Source organism: Chelonoidis abingdonii, chromosome 5 (assembly GCF_003597395.2).
Source record: "Chelonoidis abingdonii isolate Lonesome George chromosome 5, CheloAbing_2.0, whole genome shotgun sequence".
Lineage (NCBI taxonomy): Eukaryota > Metazoa > Chordata > Testudines > Testudinidae > Chelonoidis > Chelonoidis abingdonii.
Window position 1 is genome coordinate 6,170,685 of NC_133773.1, and position 17,223 is coordinate 6,187,907.

The following is a 17,223-nucleotide window of genomic DNA, read 5'->3' on the forward strand; positions in this document are numbered from 1 at the left end:
TAAGGGGTGCTTGGGTCACATTTCTCCACAACCAAATAGGCTAGAAAGTTACTGAAAGGAGACAAGTGAGATGCTCTCATCGTCCATTACTGCAGGAATTCGAATTACAGAAGAACGTTAACCGACATATGACACCAAATATTGACTTGACTGTATGGCTACAGTCATCCTCACAATGAGCTCAGTGACTGTGTGTGTGTGTGTATGTACTCTGTGCTTGGAAGGCTGAAAATAATGGGAGGTGGGAGGTGGGAGGGGAGCCAAGTGCCGTTTTCCCTTCCTGTTTTCTGACCAGCTCTGTCTGTGATTAACAGCCAGGATCTGACTCTGCACCTTAAGAGCTCCAAGCCAGAGGAACTAGCCTACTCACAGCGTAGTTAAGGTCGGAACTGAATCTGAGACCAAAAGAAACTGCTGGCAGTTTGCAGCTTGCTGATACTGCTCAAGTGGTCACCATGTCCCTCCTCCAGCTATGTAGATCCCTCCTCCATCACCCACCCTGCCCAGGAGGGGTGGTCACCTAGTGCAGATCCCTGTGGCTGCATAGTGCCACCCACTGGTCAAATGCAGAAGCAACACTCTATCATCCACCACCCTCTAGCGTTTGTTACTCACGTTGCTGCTGCTGTTTTTCCCTTCCTCCTTCACTAGTGCTGCTCCTTTCTGGCACTGGTGGTGCTTCTGGCACCTCCTTGTTCCCTAACAATAACAGCTGTGTGGTAGATGACCCTCTTCCCTGTCAGCGGCAGCTCTTTATATATCACAATGGTGGGTGCACATTCAGCTGCAAGACCATACGCCCCCACGTCATGTGTAGAGGTGAGTTCATACCATTGTTTTTCCTCGTCACTAATCCAGCCTGGCCTTTGTATCTGATTGCACTGCAGTACCTATGCTGTCATTCAGGAGCTGAAACGTACACAAAGTGTTGCCATGCATGGCACATTTCCATTGCTTAAATATCCATGCTTAATGCCGCATGTCTTCCCTTCTTATCTCACTGCTTTCTGTGCTGACGTATTTATTATAGGCCAAAATTTCCAACTGATCGCACACAAGCAGACTTCAGCACCCACTGTCTTCTGGTTGAGAAGCAGCACCCTATTCCTGCACTATCAATTGCAGGATTACAGCCTTTGTTTGAGAAAGTCAGTGATTTTTAAAATGTTCTCCCCATCTCAGCCTGCCTCCTGCTGCTCTCATCCTCAAAGCCATCATATAACAGGGTAGAATGCAGGTCTCTTGAGTGCTAGTCTAATGTCCTGTCCACTGGATAAAAGCTATGTAAAGCGTGTCCTTTACATTCATTTGTCAAAAAGGATTATGTGATAGACAGTGACTTGCTCAGCTAGAGTGCGCTAGAAGGATGTGTAGCGTGTAGGAGGTGAAACTAGAATGACCAGGCAACTAAAAAGTACAGCGAATTTTTCAAGATGTTTCAGGGCAATTTTAAAAGTTAAATTGTTGCTGTCAACCATCCACTGCCTGAGGCTATATACTGTACTATGGTTGTTGCTGAAGACTGCAAAGTCCATTTTTCTTCTTTCAAAGGTGGGTGCTGATAGTTTTAGATTGTCACCAGTAGATATTTCTCCATGCCTTTCTGTGGGAAATTTGTGCTCACACATACAATTAACTGGTCCTCTTGCTCTGCCCAGACAGCATTATGTGAGCACTGGAGTTTAATGTTGCCATTGCTGGATTGTAACTCTAAAGAAATCTTACTCATTGCTCTGGTCAAAGGCCACAATCAATACTTTGGGGTAGATGCTCTGTCCTGTTTCCCTCCCTTTGTACTGCTCAGGCTAAAGATCACAGCAACATAATATACCAGGTCATGAAGCCATCAGCTCTTAGGAAACTCAGCAGCATGTCTCCTCAGCAACAGGGGCTACCATGAGCACCTCATGCATGTCCTCTGCTCCCTCCTCTGGCTTCCCATGGAATAGTGAATCAAGTTTGAGGACTTGGTCCTTATCGTCAGGACAATCCATCACGTGGGCCCAGCATGTCTAAAAAAGCCTAAGTGGAATGAAGATTGGTCAACAGCTCCACACCTCTGGCACAATGGAGGTTTCTACCACCAGGATAAAGCTCGTCTGTGCAGGAGTCAGACATTTGTGAGGTGCCAGTCTGGGATCATGGACTGAACTCCACCAGGAGCTGAGGAACATTCTCAAACCTCACCACCTTCCACTCCAAGTGCAAGGGGCATTTCTACCACCTGCATTCTCCAACATAAATATGTAACAGCATGTACAAAACAAAGCAAAGAATCCCTACCAAACCAGAACCCTCAACTGCACACACAATTCTCCCTTTCGGGAAAGGATGGGAGAGAGAATGCATGGCATGTGACAGGTATTGACCATGTTGCTTAGATGCAGTAGTGGGGGGCCCTCAGATACTCCAGTGATGACAGTGAGATAAGAACCTGAACAGAAAAGCAGAGAGGACACAGCAGGTACTCGGGTCACTCACATTGGATCTGCTTCCGAGGCAGGCCAGATTCAAACACTTGCAGGGAGCATCTCAGCGACTACATTTCCATTCTGTTATCTAATACACATTTTCTTAACACAGCTGCCCATGGTGGACCATGATGGGTGCAACTGGAGATGGGGTCAGGTTTCATAAGGGAACTAGGGTGCTGTGATGCCAGGGGCTCAGCAATGCAAGTGGAGCTCCGGCTGCTTCCCCTCAGCCTCAGCGTGTAATTGACCTCTCAGCCTATGAAGTGAAGATCTCTCTCCTACAACACTGCTTGTCTTCTACATCACTTCTGGCTAATGAAACACATAGAAATCATAAGTTATAGCCTCCAGGGTTGGACACTCCTGGCTTAGACTCAGGTTATGTTTATACTTGGAGCTAGGGGTGGGGTCCTCAGTTTGAGTAGATATACTTGTGCCAGCAGTCATCGAGCTCATGTGCTAAAATAATAGTGCATGCATGCATCTGACGAAGTGGGTATTCACCCATGAAGGCTCATGCTCCAAAACATCTGTTAGTCTATAAGATGCCACAGGATTCTTTGCTGCTAAAAATAATAGTGTACCTGCAGTAGCACAGGTAGTGGTGAGTGGCAGCATGGGCTGAGTACCCTGATCATGTACCCGGTGTCAAGCAAATATTCTTATTTCCTTTTATCCGTGTGCCACAGCCATGCGTTATCATGGCTTCCTTCATGGGTAGTTGTGCTTCACTTGCTGTTTGCTGCCACAAGTCCTATGCACAGTGGTGGGCGAACCTTTATAGGTGAAGAAGCCAGATTTGGCAAGACTAAAACATTTTATGAATTTGTGCCTGTTTCACCAAATAGTCTGTGTTGCAGGAGGGCTTTTTTTTTTCCCCCCTAATGTTTTGAATTGAAACACCTTCATACCATCAATTTTTAATGTCTTTTAAAATAAATTTAGAAATTTGAAATTGAAACAAAATATTTCATTTAGGGTTGAATGAAACATGCAAAGAAACATTGCATTTCAATTTGAATTTTTTTTCAGTTGTTCAATTCACAGAAAATGTTGAAAACTTTCATTTTCATGTCAACCCTAATTAATTTCTCCTCATTTTTTCAGAATTACCGCCAACTGACAAATCAGTTACTTGATATTACCAGAATAAATCCCTAGGCTTTTTCTCAAAATGAAAGTGGAAAGAAGAAACCTCCAGTCATTTCAGCTGCTTTCTGTGAGCATTTGCGGCTCCATGAAGCAATGATACTCAAACTTCCGTTCAGCAGAAGAGTCTGTTGTCAGGATGATGATATCTTTATCTACTCCTGGTTACTCTGCAGTGTTCTTGAGAATTCTCAGATGCTACATTCCAACCAATAGATGTGGCATTCTTGACCTCTGCTGTTTAAGGGTTGAGGATGTGAATACCAACATTTGCTCAGCGTTCACTTGTCATGGAAAGACCTTGAAATGTTTAGTTGCCAGAAAAGCTGTGCATCACCACAGTATGTATACAACATTGAATCAGCTACGTTCCAGTCATGGGAGTTTCATAGCAGCATAGCGCCAATGATTCATAGGTATTAGATCTACACCTGAGTTAGGTTACCTCGATGAGGTACGTTAATCAGGTATAGTTGCAGGGTACTTTGTGGGAAAGTCCTGTTCTATTTCTCAGCTGGTGAATCACAATCTGTGATCATATGATGGGAAGTTTATGAATTGCTGCTATTGCAGCATACCCCAGGACATCCTATGATTCTAAGGTTTTTTAAAAACATGCTGCTGCTGATTGATTATAGTAATTTTGTTGTTCATATTGTTCTATTCATATCACAGCAGGTGCTGCACATAATTATTAAGCCTCTTTGTTATTAGAGATGCATGGGTAGTAAAATACAATCAGAAGGAAACAATTTAACTGATGATAAAATTAGCAGTTCATGGAAAGTCAGTCTACTAAATTATCTCTGAACAGTGTCCATCAAATGCATAATCTGGTTTTTAGATGGTTTAGTGCTTGAAGGAGTAACTGTTGAAGGGCCAAATTCGAGGGAAAATGCCTAATTTCACACAGGGAGACACATTTACTATACTTTTATTTTTTCTGTGATATACATTACGATTTCTTCCTTAATGCTGTGTAACTAATTAGCATCCAATCACATAATTTATGACAGGATGAAGTAAAGCACCGAGAGAACTTTTCTTACCGTTTTATGAAATGGTACAAAATGATAATGTTGTTATAGGGAACCCCTCAATTACATAGTGGCAGGAAAAGTCACAACACTTACCTTTGATCTTTCAAAGCAGGCCGTGGGGCTTTTGCCTGGAAGCACCCATTAAAGTCAATTGGAGTTGTGCAGCTATAATACCATTGAGAGCCTTTAAAATTTTATATGAACCTTTAAAAATGTCACTAGTTCCTATTATTTTAGGCTGACTCATTTCTTGGCCTTTTTAATCCAAAAGCACACACAAGCGAGTCAGTGGCATTGCACTGCTGGGAAGGTATGGCACCTTTCTGTGTAACACACTCCTCTGGATGCAGCTTAACCTTCTTGCTACTTTCTACCTCCTTTGAAATGGGATCTGTCCACACTTTGATACATGAGTTGTATGTTTGTCTATCATCACCACCGCTCCATTAAATGCATATTATTATTGTTGTTGTTAGAGACAAAGTAAGTGAGGTAATAGCTTTTATTGAAGTAATTTGTGTTGGTGGAATGGACAAGCTTTCAGGCTTCACAGAGCTGGAAAAGGTAACTGCAGCATCCAAGCTAAATACAGGGTTTGACATATTGGTAAATGTAGGGTGTTCATGCAGCTGTAGCCGCAATTAAGAATTAGACAGTAAGGTGTGTTACAAATCATTGTAATAAAACCAATGTCTCTGTTAAGTCTGTGGTTTTTAATGTCCAGCGGAGCTCTGAATTTGAGCTCCCAGGCTCATCTTTTGAAGGTGTTGTGCAGGTTTGCTGCGAGGATGAGAGGTCAGATATGCAGGGATTGTTTTGTGAAAACGATGGGAGATAGGGTGTTTTGTGATATTTTTACCATTTTTCTGTTTGAGTTCATTTGAGAGCATAGGATTGTCTGGTTTCACCCACATAGTTGTTGTTGATCACTGGATAAGGGACACCACATGTGGTGATAGGCATGTGTAGGACCCAGGGATCATGAAAGATGTGGTGTGGGTGATACAGATCATTACAGAACTGGAGATATTTCTGCAGTTCTGGCAGGACCTGAGTTGGAGTGTCCTGGTCTGTGGGGAGCTTGCTTCTGATGATGAGCTTGGAGAGACTGTGGGGTTGTTTGAAGGCCAGAAGAGGGGGTTCAGGGAAGATTTATTTCAGGATGTGGTCCCTATTGAGATGGGTTGTAACTGTCTGTTTAATGAAACCCCATGTGGGTTCTAGAGGGGGTCGGTAAGTGACAACTGGGCATGTGTGGTCAGGATTTATTCTGTATTGAAGAAGGTTCTCCCAGGGTGTTTGGGTAGTCCATTCCAGAATGTGTTCTGCTGGAGTGTCCTTGTTTAGTCAGGATGGTTTTAAGTGTGTTTAGTTGTATATCTCAGACTTTCTCTTTGGAGCATATTCTGTAGTGCCAGAGTGCCTGGCTGTAGCTAACAGATTTCCTCTAGTGATTGCTGAGGTGTGATGATCCATGGGTTTTTTGTATATAGTTTTTTATGGGGGTCCATTGTTGCAGCTGACCGTGGTGTTGAGGGAGTTGATGCTATTATTATTGTTTTATTTATTTGTATTATGATAGGGCCTCATCATGGACAAGGACTCCATTGTGTGTGGCATTGTACAAACGCAGAACAAAGAGATGCCACTGCCCCAAAGAGTTTACAATTAAGTATAAAACAAGAGGCACCAGGTTGATACAACAGACAGATGACGTTTCACAAGAATATTTCTAGACCTCCTTTTGAAATACTAGTTGTGTAAATCCCTAGCGCAATAACCTTTAGTGAATGGGAACACGTACCCCTCCATCTCCTGAGGCTAAGGCACTGTATCTACCTCTGCTTTTAATGGGTGTGTTACATGAGATCTTTAGCCTTCACAGTGTTGATGAGAATGAGACAGAAACTGTAAAGCCTAGAGCTAAAACTGAAAGTCCAGCTCTATAGAACCAGATTGTGACTCAGGAGACCATGAGTTCTATTCTCAGCTCACCCTTGGGCTGCTGGCTGACTTTGGAGAATTCACTTCACTGTCCACTGCCTCAGTTTTCTCATATGTTACTGACCTCTTTATAAAACATTTTGAGATCTACTGATGAAAAGTACTATATCAGAACGAGGTATTATTGCCGCAGTATATCACTCTTTGGTATGTTTGTGGGTTGTTTGACTATTCACTCTCTGTGTACAGGCTGTGTAACTATTTGAAGTCTCTGAGAGGTTAATTGGTGACTGGTAGTGAGGGTCAGAGCTGAGCAAAGCAGGTATAAAAAGTCATTTGCTAGGTGAACTCAAGAGCTTCAGACAGAGGCAGCTAACGTGAGAGTTTCAGAGGGAGTTGAGAGAGGGAGTGTGAGAGACTTTGTGTGCAATTTTGAGATGCCCAGCGATGGGACAGTGGTGATGACCTGCAATAGATGTGCCGTGTTTTCCTTCCTGCATGATACCAGAAGGGGACATCTTACGTGTGAAGTGCAAGTTGCTGGAGGATTGTCTGTGCTGGAGGAAAAGATTCTTGGATTGGAAGGGCAAGCAGAGATGCTTCTGAAAATCAGATAAGTTGAGGAGCCAGGTTCAGGAAACTTCAACACCCCAGGTTCAAGGAATGAAGGAGCTGGCCTCCAAGAGTCAGAGAGGAATCCTATCAGTTTGTAACCATCAGAGGCAAGAGGACACACCACTGGGCAGGCTGTGGCCAACAGAAAGGAGAGGACCTTGAGGAATCTCTCACAGCTAGAAGTTTCCAATCAATAACAGGTCCTCAGCATGGAAATTGGAAGTTACTTCTCAAGATCCAGCTGCTCCAAGGGAATGGAGAGATGTGTGGGACAGACCTGTGGGTGGCAGCTCTGCCCAACCTATAAGAAAATCAGGCTTGTCCACAAAGAGTTCTTCAATCTTCCAAGCAAGACAGGCAATCCTTTTTGGGGATTCAATACTCAGAAAAATTGAAGGAACATTCAGCAAGGGACTGGTGGACCACAGGATGATGTGCTGACTTCATGGAGAGGTGTTACTCTAAGACTGCGTAGGTTTTGAAATCGATGGGAAAGGATCCGTTGCTGATGGTTCATATTGGCACTAAGGCAGAACATCAGACAGATAGAGATCATTTCAGGGAATTTGGAAGAATGCTAAAGAAGGAGAATGTCCAAGCGATCTTCTCCGACATCTTTCCTCTTCCATGAGCAAAGAAAGACAGAAGGCAGAAGATTCTTGGAAGTGAACCGCTGGCTAGGTAGGGTGGAGGAGTTTGGTTTTTGTGGAACATTGGTCCACCTTCCACAGGGAGAGGGGGTGGTTTAGTTTGAATGGCCTGCACCTCGGTAGAAGGGACACCAATCTCATTGGGGACAGGCTGCCTGGAGTAGTCAAGAAAGGGTTAAACTAATAGCAAAAGGGAAGGGTAAAATAATGAAGATCTGAGCACTCAGCACATAATCAAGATGTTGAGACCAAAATTAATCAACAATCAAAGAAAATCACCAGAAGATCCTGGGTAACAAACAAGAGGAATTGGAATTTCTCATTTATGAGCAGAAATTTGATCTAGTTAGTATAACTGAAACCTGGTGCAATGATTCCCATGACTGAAATATTAAAATCAGTGGTTATAATCAATTTAGGAAATATTGCGGGGGAATGGGAGCAGAACTATTGTGTAAAAATACCATTTCCTGTTTCCAAGTCATGGATGACTCAGCAAAAATGATTTTGAATGTTTACAGATCAATATCCTACCAGATAGAGCATAAGATAGGGTATTAGTTGGTGTCTGCCATAGACCACTGAATCACACTATGGACTGGGATGACCAGTTCCTTACATACCTATCTATAATATGTTGGGGGAAAAAGCTGTATGATCATGGGGGACTTCAATTTGAGTGACATATGCTGGAGCTCCCATGCTGCCGGAGGTTCTGAACATTATAAGTGAGAATCTCCTAACTCAAAAAATGTTGCATCCAACACAGGGGAACTCTCAATATGAGCCCTTGCCTTGACAGATAAAGAGGAACTGATACAAATTATACATACCTAGTGCTGTAAAAGTGCCAATTTCACAAAGTTGAAAACAATTCTGAGGCAAATCAGCTCTAAGGAAGAATTTAATAAAAAAAATGTGAGTGATAATTGGAAATTATTTAGAACACTTTACTAGATGTGCAAAAAGCCACAATTAAGGAAGAAGACTGTATCAGTTAAAAAATGGTTTGGAAGGGAAATGAAGGTGTGTATATATAATCAAATTCAAGAAAGGAGAAGTAGATGGTAATGAATACAATTCAGAAGCTAGGAGTTGTAGAAAATTGACAAGAGAAGCAAAGGGACACAAGGAGAAATCTATGGTCGGCAGGATGAAGGGAATGAGAGAGAATTGATAAAGTATATTAGGAATAAATCCTACATTGATCCATTAGTAGACTGAAATGGAAGAATTATTGATAATAATGGAGAAAAGGCAGGAGTGTTCTGTATGTGGCAAAAACCACAGATTTTATGGTCATATCATATGAAAACATTTTTTTCCTTTCCATTAGTACCTGAGGAGGATCTTAAACAGCATTAACTAAAATTACACATTTTTTAAATCAACAGGTCCAGGTAACTTGCAGCCAAGAGTTTTAAAAGAGCTGCCCAAGGAGCTTGTTGGACTGTTAATATTGATTTTCAGTAAGTCTTGGAACAGTTGGGAAATTCCAGAAGGCTGGAAGAAAGCTCATGTTGTGCCAATATTTAAAAAATGTTAACAGGATGGCTGGGTAATTATAGGCCTGTCAGTCTAACATTGATTCCCCGGCAAGATAATGGAGTGACTGATATGGGACTTGGTTAATAAAGAAATAAAGGTATAATTAATGCCAATCAAGATGGGTTTGTGGAAAACAGATCCTGTCAAACAAACTTGATATCTTTTTTTTAATGAGACTACAAGTTTGGTTGACAAAGATAATACCCTTCTTGTAATATATGTAGACTTCTGTAAGTCATTTGACTTGACATTGCATAACATTTGATTAAAAAACTAGGAAGAGATCAGGTTAACATGGCACACTATAAATGGATTAAAATCTGACTAACGGAGAGGTCTCAAAATGTAATTGTAAATTGTGAATCATCATAGAATGGGTGTGTTTCTAGTAGGGTCCTGCAGGGTTCATTTATGGGACCTACACTATTTAACATTTTTATTAATGACCTGGAAGAAAACATAAAATCATCCCTGATAAAGTTTGCAAATGACACAAAAGTTGGGGGCAGGAGTAAATAACGAAGACAAGTCACTAATATGGAGTTATTTGGTTCATCTGATGAGTTGCAAGCAAACAATATGCATTTTAATATTGCTAAATGTAAATGCATACATCCAGGAACAGAGAATGTAGGCCATACTCACACAATGGGGGATTACATCCTGGGAAGCAGTGATTCCAAAAAAGTTTTGGGAGTCAGGGTGGATAATCAGCTGAACATGAGCTCCCAGTGTTATGCTGTGGCCAAAACAGCTAATGAAATTCTTGGATGCATAAACAGGGGAATCTCGAGTAGGAGTAAAGAGGTTATTGTACCTCTATATTTGGCACTGGATTGACCGCTGCTGAAATAGTGTGTCCAGTTCTGGTGTCACTATTCAAGAAGGATGCAGATTAATTGGAAAGAGTTTCCAGAAGAGCCGTGAGAATGCTTAAAGGACTAGAAAACATGCCTTACAGCGATAGACATAAGGAGCTCAACTATTTAGTGTAACACAGAGAAGGTTCAGGAGTGACTTGATTACAATCTATAAGCACCTACATCAGGAATAAATTTCAGGATCTTCAATCTACCATTGGATCATATAACACAGCGTTTCCCAAGCTGTGTTCTGCGGAACACTGGTGTTTCGCACGATGTGAATAGGTGTTCCGTGAAAGACTCTTGCACTTGATTTTTGTACTACTTTAGATTCACTTTCTAGCTAGAAATTTTTAGTTCAAGTTATTTTAAATTTGTACTGTCCCTTTGTTTTATAAAATAAAATATATTTAAGCATAAATAATGCATTTTTTATGTGAAAACCAAATGACTACAAAAAATATTATAAGTGTTCCATAATAGGCTAAAAAGTGTTCGGTGGCCAAAAAAGTTTGGGAAACCCTGATAGAACACTATCCAAGGGCTGGAAGATGAAGCTTGATAAATTCAGACTGGAAATCCAGCATAATTTTTTAACACAGAGAGTAATTTACCATTGGAACGTCTTACCAAGGATCATTGTGAATTCTCCATCACTGACAATTTTCAAATCTAAATTGGATGATGTTCTAAAAAATCTGCTGTAGGAATTGTTTTGGAGAAGTTCTCTGGCCTGTGCTATACAGGAGGTCAGACTAGATGATCCCAATGGTCTCTTCTGGCCTTGGAGTCTATGAATCTGATTAGCCTTTCCATGTTAAATTAACTTGGTCACCCACACTAATGCAGTCCGGTTCTTTGTCACCCTCTAGTCACTCAAACACCTAAGGGGATAATAAGTTTGCTACTTCCTTCGAGCTAAGAGTATTGGCTCTTCCGCCCAGGCAGTGGAGATCAGAGAACCTAGGTTCAGTCCCTGCAGATGACCAACCCAGAAGCATCAAAAATCTCATCCAATTGAGTATTCCTTGATGGTGTGTATTAGTTTGGTAGGGCCAAGTCCTGGCAAAATTCCCATTTGCTGAAAGAAGGCCAGGCTTAGCTCTCACAGTGAGCTCCTCCGCTGGTGCCAGTAGGTGCAGCCATGTAGGACTTCCATGGAGCTATGCCCATTCATGGCAGAAGAGTCTCTGACACTTAACATTTAAGAGGGACAGATAAATACTCCAGTATTCTGATTGTACATTTGTCTCTGGAAGGTCTGTTATTAAGATGATATGCAGGATGGGTTGAGATTTTAATGGAAATAATGTTAGCAAACGGGCAGAAGAGTAAGGGCATCATCGTGTTCGTGGCTTCTACTGGCTTCCTATGTAAAACTGAAGCTTCTGTCTTTGCCTTCAAGGCTCCATGTGTCCCAGCTTCTGACTATGTCTCTGCTGTTATCTCCATTGACTCCTCCAAGCTGCACAACAAATTGACTTCCTTCTCGAGTTCCCATATCTGGGCTTTCTTCCATACAGCAACCTGTACCTGAACACTCCCCCTCTATCCCCTATCTTGACCTGATCTGTCATAATACCATCCTCTGTCCTCCAAGTCCCTCTCTAAAACAAACCCCTTCCAAATGCTTAATGCTTTGTCCCTCATGTGTAGGGCCAGATTGCAATTCCTTACCTATGTTGAATAGAACCTTACTGCTCAGATAACCCCTTTGGAATAAGGTGCTATTGAGAATGGAATAGGGTATCAGAATCAGGCCCATAGAGGCAGTAGCTAATCTGATGCCAGGCCCTCAAATCACTATCCAATAATCAAATAATGATTTAAAAAAACAAACAAACTCAAACACAGGGTTTATCTGTGTCATGGTTCAATAACTTTTCAACCACTGTTGTTGTTTTTCATATTTAGATTGTAAACCCTTTAGAGCAGTGACTTTGTCTTCATAGCTCTTTCAAGTATCTAGCATTCTGTTGTTGCTATGCACATAATATATTGCACAAATAATCATCATAACATGCAAAGGGAATGGAGGTTTTAAAATCTACAATGGGAACACAGGAATTGCCAGACTGGATTTAACCCAAGAACCATCCAGTCCAGTTTTCTGCCTCAAACAGTAGCTGATGCCAGATGCTTCAAAAGAAGGTACAAGGGACTTCCTCACTTCTAGTAGTTGAAGACGGGTTTAAACCTTGAAGCCTGACAGTTCATATCCCTTCCAAACCTTTTTTAGTATATTTGTGTTAGCATACACACGTTTAATACCTTTTGAATCTTGCTTAGTTGTTAGCCTTGATGGCATCATGTGGCAGTGAGTTCCACTGTCTAATTAGGTGTTGTGTGAAAAAAAGTGTTTCATTGTCTCAGTTTTGAATGATTTTTCTTATGGATGTGGGCATGCTCCTTTAGATGTGGGAGAGGTAGAGACATCCCTAGGTGGGCAAGCTAGAGAAGGACAAAGCAAGCAAACCTGCAAATGGAAATAATTACTCCATGAGTGAGGTGGGCAGCAGTGGCTCAGTACATGCAGTAGCAATGACAATCACTTGCAGCCAGCACCAGAAGTCAGTGAGGAGTGGCTAAAAAATCATTGTTCCAAAGTCATATGCCTGAGTGTCTAAATAAAGCTACTTACTTGGCAGGAATGCACTCATGAGTTTTGAAAATCTTTCTGTAATCTACCTCGTGGGCAAAGCATGCATTCCCCAGTATGTGTCATCTGAGTGATATTTGGAAATATTTCAGGAATCAAATAAGGCCAATATTCATACAGTTCAGGAAATGTATTATTTGTCTTGCCAATCTGTAATGGAATTGATACATCTTTTTTAAAGGGTTCTGCATTGTAATTTTTCATGGTAGTCAATTTTTTTCATCAGAATTTTGTGTGTATGTTTTAAAAAATGGCTTTTTGACAAAACAGAAATTGTGATTTGAAAAGTTTTTGGGAAAAAAATCAGTTTTTATTATCCCCGTGAAAAACCTGAAAGATGTCAATGAAAAATGTAGAAGGTTCATGTCAAAAATTTTCCTTGGACAGAACTTGTTTGTGACCACCTCTAATAACTTAGCTTTTATTGAAATTCTGCTCGACCAATGTGGTGCTTAGATTAATGTGCTGAGGCTTTTCAGAGCCCCATACAATGAAGCTTTGGTCCATAACGGTGGCTATGAGGCTTTGTCACAATACGAATAAATATGAGAATGACTGAAGGATTGCAAAGCATGCCTTGTAGTGATAGATTCAAGGAGCTCAATCTCTTTAGATTAACAAAGAGAACGTTTAGAGTGACATGATTCATTTATAGGTATCTACATGGGAAACAGAAATTTAATAAATATAGGGCTCTTCAATCAAGCGTAGAAAGGTATAGCAGGATTTAATGACTGGAAATTGAAGTTAAACAAATTCAGACTGGAATTAAGTGGCAATTTTTTTAAGAATAGGAGTAATTTATCATTGGAACAATTTACCAAGGGTCATGGTGGATTTCTCCATCACTGGCATTTTTTAAATAAAGATTGGATGTTTCTTAAGAAGATATGCTTTAGTTCAAACAGGAGCTAGTTCAGGTAGTTCTATGACATGTGTTATATAGGAGATCAGACTAGATGATCATAATGGCCCCTTCTGGATTTATGAGTTATAAATATATGTAAAAATATAATTATAGAGATGAGCACATTCGCTTTGCCTAATTTTATACCCACCTGAACATCAAGGGTTAAAAGGTAGGATTCAGACACATGTTTTAGAGATTGCGTTTAGACTGTAATAGAAGGCTTAGAGGAGGAATGCTAATGAAGAATTACATGATATATAAAATTATGCACTGTACGCGGATATCCTCTTGTAACAGTCTGGAGATTGTCTGCATTGTTCTTCCAATCCGAAAACATAACACGGGATTCTCTATAGCTAGAACGTCTCTCTCTCTGGAGCCAACAGAACCCCATTTGGATTAAGACTTCCTTGAAACAAAAATATCGCCTTTCAGTTTTGACCAAACAGCATACTTTGCTGAAATATTTTTTCAAAATGTTCTTACCAGTTGTAATTATGTTAGCACCTATGAACTAGTCATGGAGCAGGGCCCAATTGTGCCAGGTTCTGTGCAAACACAAAACCAAGAGATGGTTTCTGACCCCAAAACCTGAAAATCGAAGCAATTAACAACTCAGTCTCTGCAATATTCTACAGCTTGTGAAGCTCTCATGGAAAACGTAAACAGCTTTTCCTCGTGGAACCTGAGCAGCACAGTCAGTAGAGATTAGCTGCATAGCAAGTTAAGCCAAAGATCTTCTTGCATGGAGAAGGTGGAGTTAAAATTGTTGTCTGTTTATAAAGCAATTGTGTGCTTGGGATGATGCACTGAAATGTAGGATTACATGCCTTCAAGCACAGCCTCTGTTTGCCCTATTGAAGATTATGAGCTGTGCCTCAAAGCACAGAATCAGGCATATTGCTTTAATTGAAACATACAGTAATGCAGAGTGGAAAAAAATCAATTTAGCACAAGCACATTGCATTTTAGGCCCCAGTAACTATTGATATCTGCTGTCGGGGAGCAAATCATATCCTCCGCATGTCTGACAGCTGCTGTTTCTCTGTCTTCCTTTTGTTATCGCTAATAGCCATAGTCTGTTCTGCTACCTTGAGAAAACTAGTTGGTATCTATCTTACAATTATTTGATAGGTTTTTTCTTGTGCTTCTAGCATCAGTTTGTGGATAATTTTTTGGCCTGCAGAGATCAAAGCTAAAATTGATCTGAGTCATTAGTACACTTTGTCTAGTCTAATGCCAGTACTCTGCTACTGAACTCTCTGACAAAAGTTACTTACTCTCTCTGCCATAAAACAGGAGAGTTCTAGGCTGCAATCTTATATTTTAGAGACTGTGTGCATGCAACTCTGCTCTCCACAGCTTGTCTAACTGCAGGAGCAGGGTGAATAATGTATATTTTGGTTTCTTGGCTATTTTTAAAAGTAAAAGAAAATATCTGGGAGTCAGACTGAAAATGGTAAATTTTCAGTGAATCAAAAAGTTGGAAAATAATTCATTTCAGGTCAAACAAAATGTTTCATTTGACCGAAGAGAAACATTGTACACCTCTACCTCAATAGAACGCTGTCCTCGGGAGCCAAAAAGTCTTACCGCCTTATAGGTGAAACCGCGTTATATTGAACTTGCTTTGATCCACCAGATTGCACAGCCCCACCACCCAGGAGCACTGCTTTACCATGTTATATCCAAATTTGTGTTATATCGGGTCGCATTATATCAGGGTAGTGGTGTATGTCAATTTTAAACATGTTTAACCTTAAAAAAAAATTTTTTGATCCGAAAACAAAAACTGTCAAAATGAAAATTTTTATATTTCTTTCAGATTTTTTTCTTTTAAATAATAATAAAAACACTGTCAGAATCTTCATGAAACATTTCAGTATCAGTGAATATGCATATTTTATTTTTAAAAATTTGGACACAACATTTTGTCGGGCTCCACCTGCTTGTACGTTTTTATTAAAAGCTTTGGCAAACAAGGATTTTATTTTGCTGTCATCTAACCATTACAAAACACCTTGTATGTCTCTCCAAAGTGCTCAGCTTCTATCAGTTTCAGTTTGAGCAGCATCACAAATTTATACAACTTAGTAACCAAACGATATTTCTATCCTCCACAATCCTTGTGTTTTCTCACAGTAAATAACTTTTCATGTCTGTTAACAGATGTATCACAGACCTAAAGAAAGGAATGATTGTGTTTGAATTGAAAGGATTGGGTAACTGGCTGCAAGGGAGAGCCCTTTCTATGCCATGGAGCCAGTTTAAAGTCGCCGGGATTACAGCTTTATTTTCAGAAAATTTGACTCCTGATGTGTTTGTTGTTAAAGACAGGTTATTTGCTTTGGATCCATGCTGCTGCATTTGGATCAATATTTATCCCCTTGCTGAGAGGAAGGCAAAATTATACATCTTTATAAGCCTGGCTGCTCCTTTAGGCCTTGTCTAGGAAAATAAGTTAAGCTTAAAAAAATACATTTGCTAACATGTTTCAAAACCGCAAATGAAAACAAGGGTTTAATAGCTTTAAAACATGTTAGATGGTTGTGATCAACCCTGGAGGGATAGGGGGATGCAGCATTGATGAGAGACAGCTAATATATGTTCTACATAACCTAGACATGGCAGTAGCAAACCACCTAGCACCTAAGGTTTTGCCTCTAGAGCCCGATTTTTATTGTGCAATTGATGAGGGCACCAACAGAAACCATCCAGAACCTCACCCATTATTTCCTGCGCAGAGGCCTTCTGTTTTGTTTTGCCAGTGACTTAACTGATGCATGAAGGGATTTTAACAGGAAGTGTGTCTGAGTGACAGCCCATGCTGGTTTTTCACCCTCAGTGAGACTGGACAGTTTTAGGTTCTTAAAATCAATTATAGCCATTGCTTTTAAGTCAGATTTCCCGTAGGAGTTCTGTAATCACACTCAGGGTTGTTTAGCTTGGTCTCCATCCAGTCTGCCTCAGGGTTCTGAAGGCTGATCCACCCTCTGCCGGCAGACGATGGCTGAAAAGCACTGCTGGGCTCTCCGGAGGACAGAGGAGAACTAGATGCACCCATTTCCCCGGCAAGGTATCCGTCACCTGCCGTGGGGGAAGGAGCGGTATCGGAGCTCCTCAGTGGTTCCATGCTGCTTGATGATCCTTCTACAGGGGTGGCTGGATTAGGGGATTAGAAGAACTTTGCACTGGAGGAAAGTCACAAAGTAGGGCCCTCTCTTTTCCTGTTAAAATAATAGGCTGCAGAGTCCGTCCCAGGTGCACTTTGCAGGCTTGGCAGGTGGAAAATGCAGATGGTTGAAAATTTTCCATCAAAAACTCTATTTTTTTTAATGGAAAATTGGGTTTTCAGTAAAATGAAAATGTTT

The 17,223-nt window shown here is 40.8% G+C and overlaps 1 protein-coding gene across 3 annotated transcripts in view; it reads left to right on the top strand.

Moving 5' to 3' along the window:
• TECRL (trans-2,3-enoyl-CoA reductase like) overlaps positions 1-17,223 on the top strand; it is a 126,347-nt gene that overhangs the window by 50,578 nt on the left and 58,546 nt on the right. The gene's annotated exons all lie outside the window — the stretch shown is intronic.